Below are 15,762 nucleotides of genomic sequence, written 5' to 3' on the forward strand. Positions count from 1 at the left end.
GTATCCTAAAATTGTTGTAGGAAGGAATCTTTCTAATAAAACAGCAAATTCTTACATAGATACCATGAATATTTCTTGAATTGAACCAGACAAGTACTGCTGCAGTACATGCTCACAGAAATCCCAACTCTATCCTGATAAGCAAGCGCAGCCCACATTGAATCATTTAAATACTAGGCCACCAAATTCTTAAATTCTTACCACCAAAAGCACTAATGGTTGGGGTGGGGGTGGGGGGTTGCCTTTTTTTTTTTTTTTTTAAACCTGAGAGAAGTATGTAACTGGTGAGTTACAAGAAAGCCAATGACAAAATGTGGTTCTCCAATCCATACGCACAAGGTAACAATTCACTTATTTTCTTCATATACCTCCATTTACTTAAATCTTTTTCATCAAGATTCAAGCTCCTCACTCGCTCATGTTAACATCTCTTGCTCAGTATCTCTGCCTAGTATAGCTTTCTCTCTCTCTGCCTATAAACTTCTCCCAAGTCTCTTGCCTAACCACATCTTTTATTTTCTCCACTTGTCTTCCTCAGTACTGCCCTCAGGCCTTTCTTTGCTTGTCAAGCAACCTCCCTCACCTTGCTCATACTCCTTCTTAGTACATATTTCTTTTACAAGGACTTTCAAAGATAATTTCAAGTACTGTGTGCATGTCTAAAATTCAATTCCATGTATACTTGTCCTTCAGTGGATGTTTTATGCTGGAATAGGTTTGTATGCAGATTATGTTAGGACTGTCAATTTAGACTAAGCTGCTGGGAGAGGCAGAAAACATTCCGCTCCATCCACGCCTTTTAAAAAAAACATCCCTATGCATGCTGGCACTCAAATGGTCTCAATTCGCTGGCAGAAGTAAATAAACAGTTGTCATTTCTTAACCAGTGTTTCTTTGCAACTGTATGTCAACCTCCTAACGGTCAAAACTATCTACATTTTTGGCTGTATCAGTGGACACAATGTTATTTTAGGACGTGTGAATTGAGGGTTTTACAAAGCGACCTTTTCAGTGTTCTGCAGTTTCTCTGGAACAAACTTTGTTTAACCCTTATTCATGTTTAATAATTAGCTTCTGTGTCAATTTTTGCTCCTAGGGAGGAAGATGGGAAAAGTTTACCCCCCAACACCTACCCCGTCCCTGCGGCACAGACACATTTGTTTTCTCCTTAATGCTGGAAAACTTTGAAAACAGAAGACTGAACACATCTATGAACATCATGGTTGCAGTACAGGATGTGGCCTTATTATACTGAAGAACCATAAAAATTAGACGAGAAAGACCTAACAAGCATATAATCCAACCAGTCCATTTCCCTGCAAATCCAGAATAGTTCCCTATAATCCATTTACTAGTATTTTGTCCAGAATACTTTTAAAAGTCCCTAATGACAGAATTTCAATTCTCATCTTAGGATAGTATTTCCCAAACTATGGGTCCCAGGAAGGTTCTAAATGGGTTGTGGACCCAGGATGGAGGGGAGACCTGGGAAGGTGTGGGGTTGAGGGTGGAGAGTAAGCCCACCCCCCATTCATCCCACAGCAGTGGCTCCTGTCCCCACCGGTATGGGACAGATCCCTGCTCCGGGAATTACAACCGGGCACACAAGATCTCATAGCACAAGTGGACAGGCCAAACCAGAGTAGCACTGGGACACCATGTGCCAGGTTGCAATACCTCTCACTCAAATTTGGCCCAGCCATCCCTCTCTCATGACAGTGGCCAGGCCAAACCTGAGTGGTGTGGTGACTCCATGTGCCAGATCACAATGCCCGGAGCAGAGAGCTAGGCACAACCCCTTGGGACAGGAGCTACCACTGAGGGGTAGATGGGATCACTCTCCAAATATCCCTTCCCTCCACACCAGGTCAGGATTAGGTTGTGGTGCCAAGGCAGAGGTGCTGCTGCAGGTGGTCAGTGCCTTGTAAGTGGCAAAAGGAGCTGGCAGAGAATGACACTGGCCTATGATTCCTCCCCCCAAGTTTGGACATTGTGTGGGTTTAAAAACATAATGCAGTTGGTGGGTCACCTTTGTAAAAAGTTGGGGAACGCCTCCTTATGATTCTATTCCACAGCCAAGCACAGGTCACCATCAGGGAGGTTTTCAAGACTTTTATTTTTTTCTAATTTCATGTTATTAGATCTAGTAATATTTCTGTACACCAACCAATCTTCTGCTCCACTGGGCATTTACACCATTTGGCTATGTATTGCTACGTGTCCCGCTCAACCCTGAAATTTAACCAAGCTATATTTAAGCTCTTTTAAAAACAGACTCACCCTCACAACTCAATCCCATTAGACCCCCAATCAATGTAGTTGTTCTTTTCCTAACACCCTCCAATTTATCAATATCTTTCTTGTAGTGCAGAGATCAGAACTAAATGAAATACAGTACACGCCTGTTTATCCAAACAGCCTCTGGGACATCCAAAACTTTTGGATAACCAGGTGTTCAGATAAACAGAAGTGCTATTAACTAACATAGGGCTATATGGGGGACACACTGGATTCAGATAACTGGGAGTTTTAGATTACTGGAAGAGTGCTGTATAGAAAAGGAATATCAGCTCCTTTCCTAATTTTACAATGCCAAGGCTTAGGGGGAAATATCCAGTGGGGAAAGGAACTAGGGGGATTCCAATGGGGAGATTTTGAGGAGGAAGAGAGAAAGATGTCATCTAAGGATGTTACAATGACACAAAATTAAGCCTCTCCAAACCCACAGGAGGTACATAAACACCACACCCTTTTTATACAATGGTGAACTGTGGTACAGAAACAGTGACATGTCCAAGGTCAGGCAAGTCACTGTTGGTCAGAAATGTAACTGAGTGTCAGAAAGGAGAGGAAGGGAATTGAATGTTTAGGGCATTGAATTCTCTTTCTGTGTGGCCTTAGTTAAGTCATTTAGCCTCTCTGTGCCTCAGCTCTCCATCTGTAAAATGGGGATAATAGCACTGCTCTACCTCACAGAGTTGTGAGGATAAATAAAGATTGTGAGGTGCCTGGATACTATGGTGACAGGTCATTAGCTGTAAGGATGAGATAGCTCATATTCATTTACCAGGGTTCATTTTTGGTATAACCAGGCCAAACTAATTTGGGATCACACCCATGTGTGCTCAACTCTAATATTACCATCCGATGAAGTGAGCTGTAGCTCACGAAAGCTTATGCTCAAATAAATTGGTTAGTCTCTAAGGTGCCACAAGTCCTCCTTTTCCATTAGCCTAAGGGTTGCTCTAACACTAGGAACTTACATCAGCATAGCTATGTTTCTCAGGGGTCTGAAAAATCCACACCAAAGACATAGCAGCTGTACCAGCCTAACCCCGATGTAGACAGTACTACATTGATAGAAGAGTTCTTCTGTTGTCATAGCTACCGCCTCTCAGGGAGGTGGATTACCTACACCAATGGGCATCAGTAGTGTCCACACTGAAACGCTAGAGCAACGCTGCAGCTGTGCTGCTGTAGTGTTTCAAGTGTAGAAAAGCCCTTAGGTAGGCATGCCCAATGCTGAAAACCTGCGTTCAGACAATGACAGCACTTTCCAGTCTACTATAGGCCCAGAACTTCAGCTTCAAAGATCTCGAAGACAAATGGAAAATTTAAGTGGTTCTAGGAGGTCAATGCTGCAACACAGGATTTCATGTTTATTGTCTCTCAGTGCCTTCAGACCAGATTTGTTCATATTATTTTTTAAGTAGAAATATATTTTAACTATTTCTGTGCAAACTCAAGACCGATATTAGCACACAAGACCAATATTTTTTCAAGTATGCATGAAAAAACTGCACATGCACTTTTAGGAACAAAATGCCTGATCTGTATTGATATGCATACCCAACTCACAGCTGTGCATATTTAAAATTTGAATTATCTGATCATTGGGCGTTTGTTTATTTTGTAAAAAATAAAAAATGCAAAAATAAAAAAAATGCAAACACTTAAGTTTGACCTTCAAACCAGTTGACAATTTCCCTTCAGCTAGCACAGTGATTCTCAATTTTTTTTTTTTTTTACTGGTGACCCCTTTCACATAGCAAGCCTCTGAGTGCAATATCCGCTCTCTCTCTCTCCACCCCCAATCAATTAAAAATGCTTTTTTATATATTTAACACCATTATTAATGCTGGAGGCAAAGTGGGGCTTGGGGTGGAGGCTGACAGCTCACAACCCCCCATGTAAGAACCTTGCAACCCCCTGAGAGATACCGACCCCCAGTTTGAGAACCCCCTAAGTTAGCAGCACTGAAGCAGTAAGAAACACAGTATGGACCATATCCAGACCTCACTAGAATGAGTAGGGGTTTTGCCACCAAAGTCAATGGGATCAAGATTTGTTCTTTTATACAACTATATAATATGAACCTATCTGTTTCACTATGGCAATGGCTGGAGTTCTGACATAGCTCAGTACTATGACAACTGCATGTTTATGCCTTGGAGGAAACAGTCTTGTCCCTTATGTATTGTTGCTACAAGCAGGTGTAACTCATTTACTGAACTGCCCTGCTGTGCAAAGTTACAAAACAACATTTTAGCAGAGGCATACTAAAAGTTCAAATAAAACAAGACAATCCTAAATCATTTCTCAAAACAGTTTGCTTCCAAGTCAGTGAGACACTAAAACAATGAACAAAAGAAACATATGCACATATGTGCGGAGTATTAAAAGCATTAAATATAATCTGTTACACAAAAGGAGTAGACTCATTGGCTCTTGCCTATTCTTCGGTGAACTATAAAATGTACTACTAGAAGAGTCACATACTGTAATTAAATGTTATTAGTCAGGAAAAAATCCCATTTTATAGGTTTCTTTTTCAGCTATAAAGTTACAAAATACATGAAGCAATTTTGAAACAGAAAGTTCTTTTGTCTTTTGATAAAAGCTGCCTCCAGTCTCCTAAAGCAAATTCACATGAGAGTTAAAAGGTCCTTCATTATCAGAGTGGAATACAGTTGTTTTAAATGAACCATGCAGCAACTGTATTCTTAAATCTCAATAGGACAATGCAAGCTTTAGCTTATCAGTTATATGATATACATTCACTAGAGCTCAGTATCTTATTAGTTTGTTAAATTAAAGCAAATTTTTGCCTGAGGCTTCTCTGAATGTGTCAGGAGTGACACTGGCTTTAAGTAGAAGTGATATTTACTGGCATACAGTAGACTCATTTTCAAGAGTTTTCAGAAACAGATCTTCTACTTTGAATTAAAAACAAACAAACATGAAAAAAGGCTCTTAAACAACAGTGTAAGTGTGTATACCCAAAGGCATATTCCTGCACTCTCTAAAATGAAGCCACTTCTAGGGTAGAAATGTAGCAGCCATTCTTACAGTATACAAATGTCCAAGTTGTGAAAAGAGCTAAGATCTTCTATATTAATGGCTTTTATTCCACCTACCTAGACAGACTCTTACTGTAGCCTTCTCAAAAGCTACATTAATGAAGATATCCTAAAGTTCATTCAGAGATTTTACATGTAGAAGGTTCAGGTATTTGCCTGCATACCATAATTGATAGAAAAGGTAGACTAATTCTGATAAGCAGCATGGGTGACATTACACCTGGATTAGGATCTGATCCTGAACCACTTAAGTCAATGGGAGCTGGTCCATACTAAACAGGAACAATCCTCAAAAGAGCCATTAATAGTTTAACAAACAGTTGACTAGCGAGGACTAACTTGTACAGATGATTTTGATGCATTCAACACAGTCATCTGTAGGGAGTGCTAGGTAATATGTCAGAGAAACAAAGGAGTGAATACAGTACACCTGGTAAAACATTTATGAGAAATTTATATTACACTTTGTGACTGTGTATCCTGCTATGAGGGAACAGGTTTTTGAATTTCATTTTCTCAGCTCGTCACAAGACCTTTAAACACATGCACTGATTACTCGTCAATGTGACACAAACACACACATCTCATTCCACTAAAAAGTAACTTTCACATAAAATATTTTGGTTGACTTCTATTCCCCCTACCTTTCTGCTATGTTTTAATATTTGAACTTGTTGACTAATTCCTGCATGTCCCAATGACTGAGCATGTGTACCTAATGATTCACCTTCTGAAACAAAAGTATTTATTTGCTTAGGTAATTGAGGCATAAAACTCAAGTTTTGTTCAAATGTAGCAGTTCAATGATGCTCCATTAAGGAGAAGAAAAAAGATCAAATGTAGAGTTCCAAATCTCTCTCTATGACAATTTACTTTAGAGTAAGTGTTTGGAAAAGACTTGGAAAACAAAGGAAACTATATGCAACTCTCTGGCATATGTTCTGCTGGAGGTCAGGCTAGATCAGGGGTCATCAACTTATGGCACGCGTGCCAAAGATGGCACGCGAGCCAATTTTTAATGGCATGCTGCTGCCTGCCGGGTCCCAGCCGCCGGCCCTGCTCAGCCTGGTGTCAAACCCAGGCCGGGACCCCAGCAGGCAGCAGCATGCCATTTAAAATCCTGCCCACCCCGGCCCGCTCTTCTCTGTCTCCTCCCTCCCCCCCTCCCCGGCCCCCCACAGGGGCAGGGTGAAGAAGTTTGGTCCTGCCGGAGGCTGCCACACAGCAAGCAAGGTCCTCCCCTGCCTTTTCCCCCAGCGCGCTGGGTGCCTGCCCCTCCTCCGCTCCCTCCCTGCCACCGATCAGCTGATGGCCCTTGTGAGGGAGGGGGAGAAGCGGAGCCACAGCACACTCCCTGATGCGGGGAGGAAGCGGAGTAGAGGTGGGGACGGGCCTTGGGGAAGCGAGGTGGAATCAGGGCATATTCCCCTCCAGCCCCCTGCTGTGAGCCGCTCAGGGCTGGGAGCACCTCCCATGACCCCAGCCCACACCCCCAGCCTCCTGCCCTGACCCCTGCACCCCCCTCTACACCTCTTGCCCTGACTCTGCACCCCCTCACATGCCCCCAGCCTCCCCACCCCATGTCCTGACTCTTGCACCCCCCCACATTCCCACTCCCACCCTGAGCACCAAACAGCAGCTCCTGCACGCCCCCACACACATTCCCACCTGCACCCCTCGCACCAAATGGGAGCTGCCCAGGTAAGCACTCCACACCCAAACCTCCTGCCCCAATCCTGAGCCCTCTCCCTCATTCTAGCTCCTGGCCAGACCCTACACCCCAACCCCCAGCCTGCTCCTTCACCCCCAGCCCTCTGCTCAGTGCCCTCCCACTCTCAGCTCAGTGCAGAGAGAGAGGAAGAGAATGGGCTAGAACCAGGGAGAAGGTAGGTACCTACTCTATGTGGGCAGGGCCAGGATCCCAGACTGGCAGAGGATAGAGCGGGGCCGGCAGCCGGGACCCTGGCTGGCAGGAGCCGGCAGACGGAACCCCAGACCGGCAGCGGGCTGAGCCGCTCAGCCGACTGCCGGTCTGGGGTTCCGGCCGCCGGCCCCGCTCAGCCCGCTGCCGGTCTGGGGTTCTGGCTACCGGCCCCTTGCCAGCTGGGGTCCCAGCCGCTTGCCCCGCTCAGCCTGCTGCTGGCCTAGGTGAACGGAACCCCAGGCTGGCAGCGGGCTGAGAAGGCCGGCAGCATAAGATCAGCATTTTAATTTAATTTTAAATGAAGCTTCTTAAACATTTTGAAAACCTTGTTTACTTTACATACGACAATAGTTTGGTTATATAATATATAGATTTATAGTGAGAGACCTTCTAAAAATGTTAAAATGCATTACCAGCACGCGAAACCTTAAATTAAAGTGAATAAATGAAGACTCGGCTCACCACTTCTGAAAGGTTGCCAAACCCCTGGGCTAGATGATCCTAATGGTCCCCTCTGGCCTTGAAATCTCTAAGTTAGAGTACAAAGCTTATATTTTTAAAAATGTTTAGTTATCTGAACTAACTAAAATTGTGTCTGCCATAAACAGATAATGAGGAACAGAGAAAATATATACAGAAACCTTGGGGACAGCTTTTTCTGATTACAGGAAGATGCTGTGAGACCGTGAAACTAGAGAAGGATAAGTATCAAATGCTGTATGGGAAATCTGCTCTACAGTGACTTATGAAACCTGTAAAAGTTATTGGAGATTTTCTTTCCCCTAAGCTTTTGGTGTCACCACCAAGACAGCCAACTGAAGGTAGAAAAGATTGTTGGGGGAAGTGATTACATAGGGTGGTAGTGAAAAATCTAAAGGATAATAGATAATTCATATAGTGTTTGAGCCTGAGCAGTACTGAGCAACCATAATTCCCAATTCAGCCAAAGAGAATCGCAGGCACTTTGTAGGGTCAGGCCCTTGATGCCAGTAAAGATAGATTTGAGACCTGGTGATGAGCAGGAGGGAATGAAACAAATGTTCTCTTTTTTATTTAAGTGGAGTTGCATGTTTCTGAAAATAAAGGAATTAATTAGCAGCCAAAGGAAGAGAACACCCGTGGCTCTAGAGAAAAGATGTACATATCATAATACACATCCTAGTATTGCAGGATGCACAGACAAAAGTTCCCCCTAATTACAAATTCATTCCAGAAGTACACATTTCTGGGAAACAAAAACACATTGCTAATACTGCTGACACTAAAGATAATAGGAATAGAAACAGAAGATTAACTTGCTTCCTTTAAGAATAGGCTTTGCTGTGACCTTCCAACATTCTGTCCTTGGCTTTCAAACTAATTGATGTGATACAGAATGAAACTACAATTGAGTGGTCATGCCAACATTTTTTTTGGCTTTTCTTCAATGGACTAAATTCTTTTCCAAAGAAATTCCCAAACTTAAGGCACAAATCTCCCTTTAGTCATCTAAAATGTAGGCTTTCCTTCTGTGTTTCGTATTATGGCAGTATTCCAGAGTACAAAAAAAAAAAGTGGGACAGTTTGTGAAGAAAAATGAATCCCCACTGGGGAATTTGGTTTCCACCAAGTTCCATGGAATCAATTCAGGGACTGGACTGTTAATTTTTTTCTGAAGGCAAACAGAATCAAAGAATGAAACAATTAATGATTGTAACTTATGCATGCACATGTGCCTTAGTAATCTGCAAAGGTGGAAAAGGATTTCCTTGTAAAGACAGCAAAGAGTATAGGACAGTTTACTCAAATATTGTACTCAAGTAAGTAGGAGAGTGCTCAGGCAGCTCTTTGAACACTTTGCAGCGAACGCTTCTTGTACGTGCACATGCCAAGCACAAGGAGCTTGGAAGGGATGAGCGAGGTTCCACAGCAGTTTCCTCCAGCTGCGGAGTTGCAGTACAGAGTCTTTCAGTAGTTGGAACTGCAGCATATGTTTTGCTCCTGTGACCAGTGATCTGAGAATGGAGCAGAATTAACTTATGTGAAGGACTGAAACTTTCATAAAACCATTTTGCAAGTGATTTGTCATGAATACTATTTACTGAGGGACACATTTCAAATGAATGACAATATAGTCTTGCCTGTAGAACCATTGTGCAGTAGGGATGCCCTTTATTTTGAGAAGTACATTCTGCCAGGACAAGAATTCTATGACAATTTCACAAGTGTTCATGGTTGGCTTCCATTAAAGTCAACATTTGAACCATTATACACACAGGAAAACTAAAGCCCTGAGGGCGACTTACCCTAAATCACAAAGTTTGTGAGAGCAAGGAACAGAACTCCAATCTCTAATGATCAAAGTGGAAGCTCCGTGTGTTTTTTCAGTCATGAACTGTTTGATATTTTAGGCCAGTGGTCCCCAAACTGTGGGGCACGCCCCCCCTAGGGGGAGTGGAGGAACATTTGGGGTGTGTGCAGCAGGGCCCGTGCCAGCCCCCATGGGGGGGTGGGGAGGGAGTGCCACCCAGCCCAGCTCCACTCTGGCCCCTGCTCAGCTCTTCCCTAAATCCCTCTCTTCCCTCAAGCCGGTGCTGCCTCTAGCCCCAACACCTCCCCCACCCCCAGCTGCACCTTCAGCCCAAGCTCCTTTGCTGAGCCAACTGTACAGCAATGGATGGGGGAGCACAGACAGATTCCATTACTGGTAACGGGGGTGAGGGGGGCGACATGACGTGAGAAGAAAAGTTTGGGCACCACCGTTTCAGACTATATATTCCTCTATTTCCAATTTCCCTTTCCTTCATGCTATTTCCTGAGTATTTGGATCAATTAAAACTAAACTGTCACCTGATTAATATGGGAGAGAGTTATTAAGGGCAATTCTTTTCTTTGTTGTCTGCAGTATTGTTGTAGTTGTGTTGGCGCCAGGATACAAGAGAGAAGGTGGGTGAGGTGATCGGTTTTACTGGACCAACTTCTGTTGGTGAGAGAGAAAAACTCTTGAGCCCCACAGAGCTCTTCTTCAGGTCAAGTCTGACTATCTGGAAAAGGTAATTAAGAGTGTCATAGTTCAATACAAGGTGAAATAGATAGTTAAGCATAAGAAGTTAACAAGTTGTAAGAAACCATTCAAAATGAACTGTGCAATTAATACCTCTTCAGTCATAGGACAAAGGAGAGTTAGTGGGTTACAGATTGTCTCTATTGAGTCCAGGATTTTTAGTGTCTAGCAGAGTTATGACTAAGCTATCTTTTAAAGGTGTTGTGCTGGTTTCCTTTGAGGACGAGGACTGAGAGGTCACACATGGAACAATGCTTTTGTGAAAAGTGTTCACCCATGGGTGATAGGGTGATTGTGTTTATCACTTTTCTTTGAGAGTTCGTTCAAGAATGAATAGCACAAAGTGTTTCACATAGGTGAGAGGGTTTTGGGGTCTTGTTGATTCATATAGAAAATCCCTTTTCTTGTTTCCCCTTCCATGCTCTCTACCCATCCATCTGTCCTTAAGGTTCAACCTTCACAAAGCAGGGGAAAGCATTTAATACATTGTGGTCAATAGAGCAAAACAAACGTGGACTAAGACACTTCTATTGTGCCTATTTTTCTTCAGAAATAATTCCTGTATGCAGGAAACAGGAACCAAAAGAGCTTAATCAAATTGTTGAATATAGTCCTGAAGGCATTTGGGATGAAAATAATGAGACGATGGCATGAGAGTCCCCTAATCCATGTGTGTGCAACAACAGGACAGGAAACTTAGGCCCTGTCTACACCGGCAATTTTCTGCAAGTAAACCAGCTTTCTGCGCTGTAACTCCCGATGTGTACACACTGCCACGCCCCTTAGTGCGCAGAAACTGCAGTTGTAGCACTGTAAAAAAACCACCTCAGCGAGAGGCGTACAGCTTTCTGCGCTGGGGCTACAGCGCTGCAGTGCCAGTGTAGACACTGGTTCATTACAGCACTGAGATTGGCCTCCGGGAGGTGTCCCACAATGCCTGTTCTTGCCTCTCTACTCATTGGTTTGAACTCTACTGCCCTGCCCTCAGGTGACCAACTGTCATCCCCATCTCGTAAATTCCTTCGGTATTTTGAAAGTCCCGGATCTGTTTGCTCGGTGATGCATGCAGTGGTCTCAGTGCATCTTTCCAGGTGGCCATGCCTGCTCCACGCATAAGGCAATCCCCCGCTTGGAGGAATGCCAAACTGCTGGTCCTCATCAGCATTTGGGGAGAGGAGGCTGTCCAGTCCCAGCTGCGTTCCAGCCATAGGAATTATGATACCTACAGACAGAAAGGGGCCAGGATCGGGACGCACTGCGATGTAGGGTCGAAGTGAAGGAGCTGCGAAATGGCTACCACAAGGCACGGGAGGCAAACTGCTGCTCCTGCGCTGCGCCCACGAGCTGCCAGTTCTACAAAGAGCTGGATGCGATACTCGGTGGCAACCCCACCGCCACGGCAAAGGCCCCCGTGGATACTTCGGTGGCTCACGTGCCAGTTGAGAGTGGACCAAGACAGGAGGAGGAAATCTTGGATGAGGATGTGGAGGGGGAGGGGACCCAGAGGCAGAGGATGATTCGGAGGTCAGAGATGCATGCAGCCAGGAGCTCTTTTCTAACCCGGAGGAGGCTAGCCAGTCACAGCTGTCGGATGTTGGCGAAGTGCAAACAGGAGAGGAGGCCCATGGTAAGTGGGTCTGATTTGGGAAATTGCCAAAATGAGTTGTTGGAGGCAGGAGGGTTGCAGAAAGCTGGCTTGTCTCCCACCGCATGCCTAGTCTGAGCGGCGGAACAGGCTGTTGACTGACTTCCTTGCTTCTCGGGAATCTCCCTCAGAGATCTCCAGGAAACTCTCGTGGAGATACTGGGCAATCCCCTGCCACAGGATCTTCAGCAGAGCTGCTTTGTTTCTTGCCCCATTAACGGTAACTTTCCTGCACCACTGAGCTTTCACGGGGGGGGGGCAGGGGGAGGGCGGGGGCAGGAGGGGTGACCATTGCTGCACACAGGCAAGCCACATGGGGGCCAGGGCGGAATCTGCAAGCTTGGAGAAGACCCTCCCTTGATTCCCTGCTCACCCTCAGCAGCGAGATATCTTCCATAATGATCACATCCTGTGGGAAGTGTGGGGACAGGAATGATTATCAGGCCCCCACTAAAGTGCTGGCTCTCCCCAAGAGCCACATACCCAGTGTACAGCAGGGTCAGGGAAGCAGCGAACAGCGACGAGTCTAACAGAGGGAGTTAGACTGTGATTTCACCTGGGGAGAGCCCACTGAGGCTTTCATCTTGCAGGCTTCTCTAAGTAGTTACTGCAACAGCTAAGGAAGCTCTTAGAAGGAAGGTAATATGGATGGTGAGCGATCAGCTGTTGTGACCTGCACAGGATGTGCTATGTTTGTCTTTCTTTCATAGGACAGAAGTGACTTTGTGTGTACAAAGTGCAAGCTGGTCTCCATATTGGAAGAGGAGGTTCAAGTTCTGGAGAAACAAGTATCAACCCTGCGTTTCATAAGAGAAAATGAAGATTTCCTGCACATACGTCAGGATATGCTTCTACCGGCACAACATTCTGAAGAATCACAGCAGGCTGTGTGGCGGGGACAGAAGGACAGTGAGGAAAATTGGCAGCATGTGACTTCCAGAAGAAGAAAGAGGAGCATCCATGTACCAGCAATGCAGATACAGATGAGCAACCGTTTTCATGTTCTCTCCACAGGTACTAATGTGGACAGTGGACTAGATGATACATCTGATAGAAGGGAGCAGAAGGAGGCTTCACTGATTGGAAGGCATGAGATGCACTGTCTTAGGGATGGGGGTTCCACGACCACCACTCCCAAGAGAAGGAGGGAGGTGGTGGTGGTCAGGGACTCTCTCCTATGGGGGACTGAGTCATCTATCTGCCATCCAGACCAGGAAAACCGAGAAGTGTGCTAACTGCCAGGAGCTAGGATTCATAATGTGACGGAGAGACTACCAAGACTATTCAAGCCCTCAAATCGCTACCCTTTCCTGCTTCTCCACGTTGGCACCCATGATACTGCCAAGAATGACCTTGAGCAGATCACTGCAGACTACATGGCTCTGGGAAGAAGGATAAAGGAGTTTGAAGCTCAAGTGGTGTTCTCATCCATCCTCCCCATGGAAGGAAAAGGCCCAGGTAGAAACTGTCGAATCATGGAAGTCAACGAATGGCTACGCAGGTGGTGTCAGAGAGAAGGCTTTGGATTCTTTGACCATGGGAAGGTGTTCCAGAAGAAGGATTGCTAGGAAGAGACGGGCTCCACCTAACCAAGAGAGGGAAGAGCATCTTCTCACTACGTTAGCCAGCCTGCTTGCAGAGGGCTTTAAATTAGGTTCACTGGGGGAAGGAGACCAAAGCCCTGAGATAAGTGGGATACCAGGAGGAAGCATCAGCAGGATAGCACAAGAGGGAAGAACTTCTGCCTCACACTGAGAAAGCAGGACAATCAGCAAGTTATCTTAAATGCCTATACACAAATGCAAGAAGCCTTGAAAACAAGCAGGGAGAACTGGAAGTCCTGGCACAGTCAAGGAACTATGATGTGATTGGAATAACAGAGACTTGGTGGGATAACTCACATGACTGGAGTACTGTCATGGATGGATATAAACTGTTCAGGAAGGACAGGTGCGGCAGAAAAGGTGGGGGAGTTGCATTGTATGTAAGGGAGCAGTATGACTGCTCAGAGCTTCAGTATGAAACTGCAGACTCTCTGGATTAAATTTAGAAATGTGAGCAACAAGGGTGATGTCGTGGTGGGAGTCTACTATAGACCACCAGACCAGGGAGATGAGATGGACAAGACTTTCTTCTGGCAACTAATGGAAGTTACTAGATCGCAAGCCCATGTTCTCATGGGGGACTTCAATCACCCTGATATCTGCTAGGAGAGCAATACAGCAGTCCACAGACAATCCAGGAAGTTTTTGGAAAGTGAAGGGGACAATTTCCTGATGCAAGTGCTGGAGGAACCAACTAGGGGCAGAGCTCTTCTTGACCTGCTGCTCACAAACAGGGAAGAATTAGTAGGGGAAGCAAAAGTGGATGGGAAGCTGGGAGGCAGTGACCATGAGATGGTCGAGTTCAGGATCCTGACACAAGGAAGAAAGGAGAGCAGCAGAATACGGACCCTGGACTTCAGAAAAGCAGACTTTGACTCCCTCAGGGAACTGATGGGCAGGATCCCCTGGGAGAATAACATGAGGGGGAAAGGAGACCAGGAGAGCTGGCCGCATTTTAAAGAATCCTTATTGGGGCTGCAGGAACAAACCATCCCGATGTGTAGAAAGAATAGTAAATATGGCAGGCGACCAGCTTGACTTAACAGTGAAATCTTTGCTGATCTTAAACACAAAAAAGAAGCATACAAGAAGTGGAAGATTGGACAAATGACCAGGGAGGAGTATAAAAATATTGCTCAGGTATGTAGGAGTGAAATCAGGAAGGACAAATCACATTTGGAGTTGCAGCTAGCAAGGGATGTTAAGAGTAACAAGAAGGGTTTCTTCAGGTATGTTAGCAACAAGAAGAAAGTCAAGGAAAGTGTGGGCCCCTTACTGAATGGGGGGGGGGCAACCTATTTACAGAGAATGTGGAAAAAGCTAATGTACTCAATGCTTTTTTTGCCTCTGTCTTCACGAACAAGGTCAGCTCCCAGAGTACTCCACTGGGCAGCACAGTATGGGGAGGAGGTGACCAGCCCTCTGTGGAGAAAGAAGTGGTTCAGGACTATTTAGAAAAGCTGGATGAGCACAAGTCCATGGGGCCGGATGCACTGCAACCGAGAGTGCTAAAGGAGTTGGCAGATGTGATTGCAGAACGATTGGCCATTATCTCTGAAAAATGATGGCGGTCCGGGGAGGTCCCGGATGACTGGAAAAAGGCTAATGTAGTGTCCATCTTTAAAAAGGGGAAGGAGGAGGATCCGGGGAACTACAGGCCAGTCAGCCTCACCTCAGTCCCTGCAAAAATCATGGAGCAGGTCCTCAAGGAATCAATTATGAAGCACTTAGATCAGGAACAGTCAGCATGGATTCACCAAGGGCAAATCACGCCTGACTAACCTAATTGCCTTCTGTGATGAGATAACTGGCTCTGTGGATGAGGGGAAAGCAGTGGATGTGTTATTCCTGGACTTTAGCAAATCTTTTGACACTGTCTCCCACAGTATTCTTGCCAGCAAGTTAAAGAAGTATGGGCTGGATGAATGGACTATAAGGTGGATAGAAAGCTGGCTAGATCATTGGGCTCAATGGGTAGTGATTAATGGCTCCCTGTCTAGTCAGCAGCCGGTATCAAGCAGGGTCGGTCCTGGGGCCAGTTTTGTTCAATATCTTCATTAATGTTCTGGAAGACGGCGTGGATTGCACCCTCAGCAAGTTTGCAGATGACACTAAACTGGGAGGAGTGGTAGATACACTGGAGGGTAGGAATAGGATACAGAGGGACCTAGACAAATTAGAGGATT

The 15,762-nt window shown here is 45.3% G+C and overlaps 1 protein-coding gene across 5 annotated transcripts in view; it reads right to left on the reverse strand.

Moving 5' to 3' along the window:
• Positions 1-15,762, reverse strand: part of LIFR (LIF receptor subunit alpha) — an 88,082-nt gene that overhangs the window by 47,368 nt on the left and 24,952 nt on the right. Inside the window, exons 1-2 of one of the 5 annotated variants that reach the window (XM_075128437.1) lie at positions 10,114-10,284; positions 9,080-9,278 (exon numbers count right to left, since the gene is read on the reverse strand). The exons of the other annotated variants lie outside the window; for them this stretch is intronic. The gene's annotated coding sequence lies outside the window, so the exon portion shown is untranslated. Of the gene's footprint in view, positions 1-9,079; positions 9,279-10,113; positions 10,285-15,762 lie in introns of those variants that run through there. 5 annotated transcript variants of the gene reach the window in all.

Source organism: Caretta caretta, chromosome 5 (assembly GCF_965140235.1).
Source record: "Caretta caretta isolate rCarCar2 chromosome 5, rCarCar1.hap1, whole genome shotgun sequence".
Classification (NCBI taxonomy): Eukaryota; Metazoa; Chordata; order Testudines; family Cheloniidae; genus Caretta; species Caretta caretta.